Source organism: Centruroides vittatus, unplaced genomic scaffold (genome assembly GCF_030686945.1).
Source record: "Centruroides vittatus isolate TY-2023 unplaced genomic scaffold, ASM3068694v2 contig_651, whole genome shotgun sequence".
In the NCBI taxonomy this organism is placed as follows: Eukaryota; Metazoa; Arthropoda; class Arachnida; order Scorpiones; family Buthidae; genus Centruroides; species Centruroides vittatus.
In genome coordinates this window covers 888817-894447 of record NW_027122405.1, presented here as the reverse complement: position 1 = coordinate 894447, position 5631 = coordinate 888817, and the positions used below count along the sequence as shown (strand labels likewise).

Sequence of the window (5631 nt, the reverse complement as noted above, 5' to 3'; positions counted from 1 at the left end):
AAGTCATATCACTACAGCCAAGAAGTCGCCACATCGCCCGAGTCGAAATCAAGTTTTCAGTGTTCGGGAGACGAAATGCTTACGCTGTGAGATAGCGTCCCGTGTTATCGACAACGCCATCATCCGATCACTCGCCAAGCTACTGTAGCCAATATTCTGAGTGCAACGATTGTTGCCAAACGTTGTGGAGTGGTTAGCAAAAATGCATGTATCGAAAGATAAGGGTGTTCTTTAGGACGAGGTGGCCGAGCGGTTAAGGCGATGGACTGCTAATCCATTGGGTTATACCCGCGTGGGTTCGAATCCCATCCTCGTCGAGATTGTGCCTTTCGATATCGTCTTTTTTTTTTTTTTTTTTTTTTTAGCCTGCGTTTAGCTCGGAGCTGTCTTGCAGTGTCAAAATCGCGTTGTAATATTTTTCTTTATGTTGATGTTCGCCTTGTACTTTTCCTATTCTTACTTAACAAGTTTTTCCGAAGTCGTTCGCGAATATTTTTGCATTCGTTAACGACCAGCAGTATTCATACGAGTTTTAACGCCCTGCATTTACCGGCGTCGCACTTCATCCTTTGTCGATGCAGGGACTCTAATCTGCTGTATGAGAAGCTGTCGAACGACATTTGGTAACGTCACTGTAGACTCGACTCACTATCGTAAGTTGAAGGCGAACATCAATTAGTTTGCAAATCCGCTCGGTGACAGCATAGTTACGAATGTATAAAGTTGACGATTCCAGGCTAAACGACTTCTGCATGTATTTAAACACGATACAACTGAAGGAGTTTCAAGTACAGTTATTTAGTAATATGGCAGAGAAGTTAGTAACGGTGAGACAACTCGAACTAACGACTAATTTTTTGGATGAACGTAAAAATATATCTTGAAAATTTCATATTATCTCATTTAAGGTGACATTTTGGGAAGACTTCAGTATTTTACTGAATGTCGACGGCATTGGTCCTCTAAAACCTCAGATAAATAGAGAAAAGTAAAATTGCCTGTTTGTTTGTTTTAAATAGGCCTAATAACTAATGTCATCGACAGGTTTCATATGTTTATTATAATAAAATTTGTACGATTTTTTATATTAGACCTATAGACTATTAAATTTAATTCCAGTATATGTTCGTGTGTATATGTTGTAGATCTATAGAAATATAGCTCATTGCAACATTATATTGCTGGTTAAAATTAAACTAATGACTCTGTAACGTTTGTAATACATTAATATACAGCGTAAAATTTTAAACATTGAAATATTTAATAGTGGAACTCGAAAAAATTATGCGAATCATAAAAAATCTGTTGTAATGTGCTTAATCGCTTCTTTGGTAAGCACACTTGATTAGAAATTAAAAAGTTATATTAAAAATATGTGTTCATATCAAATGAAAATATAACGTCGTCTTTCAATAGTCTACAACCAAATGATTTAATAAAAACGCCTGTACAGACGAATGTCGAAGTTAATAGGGGAAAAATTCGCATAGTTATGTTAATTTTGCATTTATAAAAAGAACATTTCACAAAAGAGACTCAACGCTCGTTTACAAAAGAGACGCAAAGTTATGAGTCCGATGAGACTTTCCATGGAACATGCAAAGAGCTCGTTTACTCAACGCCTCTCATGTTCCAGGAAATTTAAATCGATCAGCAGTGTGTATTATTTAAGAACCATGACGCGCTATGCAAACGTCTTTAACTCAACATAGCGATGAATGTATATGACGTCAGAATGGCATTTCATTCGTAAAGACACAAGCCTTCGGTTTCAAATACAGTGGTACCTCGTATAACGTACTTAACCGTTCCAGGTGCACGTCCGTTAAGTGAAACGTCCGTTATACGAAACGCAGCATTTTCCCATAGAAATACACGTTAAAACATCTAATTCGTTCCGCAGCATAAAATAACCGTACTGTATCATAAAAAAATGAACACGGGGTGCGTTCTTTTATTCCTCCGCGTAACTCTGCGCGAGCGACATTCGTTAAAAAATTCCTGCAGAACGCGTTCCTAAATTCCGGTGGGAGTGCACGCCATCGAACAGGCAAAAACGGCCGCTTGTAGCAGTAGTTTACCATGGAAAGCAACATGGCGTCCTCCATGGCTCAGATAGTTTCGTTTCCGGGTCCATTATATGGTTTTATGAATGAGAATTTAGAAATTGTGAAAGCGCGAGTTAGCGCACGCGGTGATGTAAGTGTCTTTACGAATTTTTTTTCGAGGCTATTTTGAATGCTCTTTCAACAAATAATCCATTTTATGGTTAAATTGGGACCCTTCTTTTGCCTTTTAAAGCTCATAGTTTAGAATTATAGATTCCTCCATCACGATACTATCGATAGTGCGGGCGCCGCCATCTTTCTTTCTTTCACCGCCGTTCCTAAATGCCTACAAACAGCAGCGCCCTCCCGTAGTAGCGGAGACGCAGAGCGACCGCTATTAAAGAACGCACCCATGGAGCAGTCACCAATTATGCCGGAAAATCCGTTGTTCGAGTCACGTAACGGTCAAACAGAAAGTCCGTTGTTCGAGGCACCACTGTACAGCAATAACCAAACAAAATGCGTCAAACAATACAAGAAAGTCTCATCGGATCAGGGGACCGAACAACGGACTTTCTGTTTCTGAACAGCTATATACAGCAGCTTCTCATACAGCAGATGAACAGCTTCTCATACAGCAGATTAGAGTCCCTGCATCGACAAAGGATGAAGTGCGACGCCGGTAAATGCAGGGCGTTAAAACTCGTATGAATACTGCTGGTCGTTAACGAATGCAAAAATATTCGCGAACGACTTCGGAAAAACTTGTTAAGTAAGAATAGGAAAAGTACAAGGCGAACATCAACATAAAGAAAAATATTACAACGCGATTTTGACACTGCAAGACAGCTCCGAGCTAAACGCAGGCTAAAAAAAAAAAAAAAAAAAAAAGACGATATCGAAAGGCACAATCTCGACGAGGATGGGATTCGAACCCACGCGGGTATAACCCAATGGAACTTAGCAGTCCATCGCCTTAACCGCTCGGCCACCTCGTCCTAAAGAACACCCTTATCTTTCGATACATGCATTTTTGCTAACCACTCCACAACGTTTGGCAACAATCGTTGCACTCAGAATATTGGCTACAGTAGCTTGGCGAGTGATCGGATGATGGCGTTGTCGATAACACGGGACGCTATCTCACAGCGTAAGCATTTCGTCTCCCGAACACTGAAAACTTGATTTCGACTCGGGCGATGTGGCGACTTCTTGGCTGTAGTGATATGACTTTCTACCTTACTGAATGAATGCCAGCGTACCGCTACGAACCAGCTGAAATCGCGCCGGTCAGTTCTGCAAACGCACGCAGGCAAACAAATCGGTGTAATGCAAGCCCTAACCTGCAACAACATTGTGGCAGCGTTGCCAGATGTTTTTTGCCTTTGTAGCCAAATACTTTTTTATAAGATGTTATTTTACCTAGTACAGTACTTTTGTACTAATCTAGTACCTTTTTACTTGTCCCAGTACCAAGATACCCAACTATTTTCCTAGTACCATTCATGAAATCCTAATACCTTTCCTTTGAAAACATTCATTTTTATTCTATATTTCTATATTTTTTAATTTTACTTCGGCAATAAATAGAGTTTTTTAGAGTTTATTGCTTCCTCAATCAAGTGCAGCAGTTGAACTTATTTATTTATTTATTTATTTTTTGCAATTAAGTTTAATGAAAACTAAACTACAAAGTTGAGTTCTTATCGATTCTTTGAAGCACTTATTAGCAAAGAAGCTACTTAAAAGTAACAACGATAAATGTTAAACTTGGACACCATCATCTGCTTCAACCATACAATAACATTCTAGTGAAAAAGATTCTGATGACGATGAATCTTACCAGCGATTTTTCAATGTGTTAATTTTAAAGTTTTGTACTTCGTGTTCATTACTTTTGTTTCAACATTTCGTTCATTTGATTGTTGTTGAGCAATAATAGTATTTTTGCAATATATGAATTTATCTTGTATGAATTTTGTATGTTAAATGTAACACTATATATATTTTAATAAACAGAAATTTGATAAATTATAAATTATTTATAAGTATATATTTAAATAATATATAATATATACATACATTCAGCTGTTTACGGTCAAAGTAGTAATGCCTGCATTAGTCAATAGATCATTTTGACTTAACTTATTGATTCTGCACGTACGTATGTCGTATTATCGATATTAATGCAATTCCGGCGCTCTTCCGAAGACAGTGCGACCATAAACCGTGTCTTTTACATACCCCAACAGAAAGAAATACCACATGGCATGAGGTTCAGGGATGTATTAGGCATCTGTTTAGCGGTAATGCTTTACCCACTCAGCCACTGGTTTGCTTTTACATTGCTCTTTCCCTTGCTTTTTAACTGGGGGTTTAATCATCAAAGAAAAGTGCAGTACGGGAAGAACAAAAAGTTTGTAAAATCTTTTTAATAGAAAATAGAAAAATCTATTTCAAAATAGAAAAATTATCGGAATAAAAAGCAGTTTGCACAGTAAGTTCCTTTGTTGACAGGGGTAAAATTTTATTAGATAACAAATAGAAAATACAGTATTTACTTGAACGCCTACTAAAGTAGTAAAACGTTAAATTAATAAGTATAAATTACAAGACTTTTTAGACTGGAACCTAATTTCCAGATACCGAAAATGAAATGAAAAGTTCATCGATGACTTTCAAAATCGCCTTTGTCGGTGTCGTATTTTAAAATATCAAAAAGTGATTCGATACGCTTTAGAGTACATTTTATATTTATTTATTAAGATTTCAAATTCATATTTCTTATATGTAAAAATAATGATAACACAATATAAATAAATATGTAAATGCGATAAAAGTTTCTTTCTGAAATTTGAAATAATACAAGAGTGCACACTTATGCTTTATTTTACCCATCCTTATTATTAATACCCTCCTCAGACTCAACCATATCGGCGGTCTTTCTTTTCTCTCCTTTCACCTTTCATCTGGCTTTCCACACCAAACATTATGTTATATAAGTTGCCGACAGGTATTTGAAACTGTAGGAAGACAAACTAATATTCAAATACTAAATAGAAAAACAGAATTAATAAATCATATAGTTGACTTGAAAATGTAATAATTGTTTCGATGCTATTATTACAGAAACAATCATTGTATTGTAAAACCGTTTATTTCGCCATTTATTGTTTAGAATTTCGAGTGCCCGGGTTGCACGTTAAACGGAAGCGAGCACGCTTTCGTTTGACGTGCAACCCGGGAGCTCGAATGTGAGGATTTTTAATTAATATAGTTAATTAAAAATCCTGTAATAAAAAATATCGTAATATAGTTACGATATTTTTTATTACAAGATAACGCCAGGTATACCACAAATTACACGCTCCGTCTGACCCAGTTTGGACCGCGATAAGCTGTCCTCGGCGCCAGGTGGGTATTAGTTTATCAATCGGAACGAATTTTAGAATCCGGAAACAAATTGATGGACAAGCTAGACGACGACCTAAGAAAAAGGACCGACGACGTAACGCTGGTGTTGGCAGAGGAGCGGAGAAAAGATAGAAAGACATCGAGGTCTTCGGTGCACGACTGCACTATG

General features: G+C 37.1%; 2 non-coding genes across 2 annotated transcripts; one reads left to right on the top strand and one right to left on the bottom strand.

The window, feature by feature from the left end:
- Positions 1-235: 235 nt before the first annotated feature.
- Positions 236-317, top strand: TRNAS-GCU (transfer RNA serine (anticodon GCU)). Its single transcript has one exon. It is a non-coding gene; the product is annotated as a tRNA-Ser (tRNA).
- A 2645-nt stretch (positions 318-2962) lies between these two features.
- Positions 2963-3046, bottom strand: TRNAS-GCU (transfer RNA serine (anticodon GCU)). The gene has a single exon. It is a non-coding gene; the product is annotated as a tRNA-Ser (tRNA).
- Between the last annotated feature and the right edge of the window lie 2585 nt (positions 3047-5631).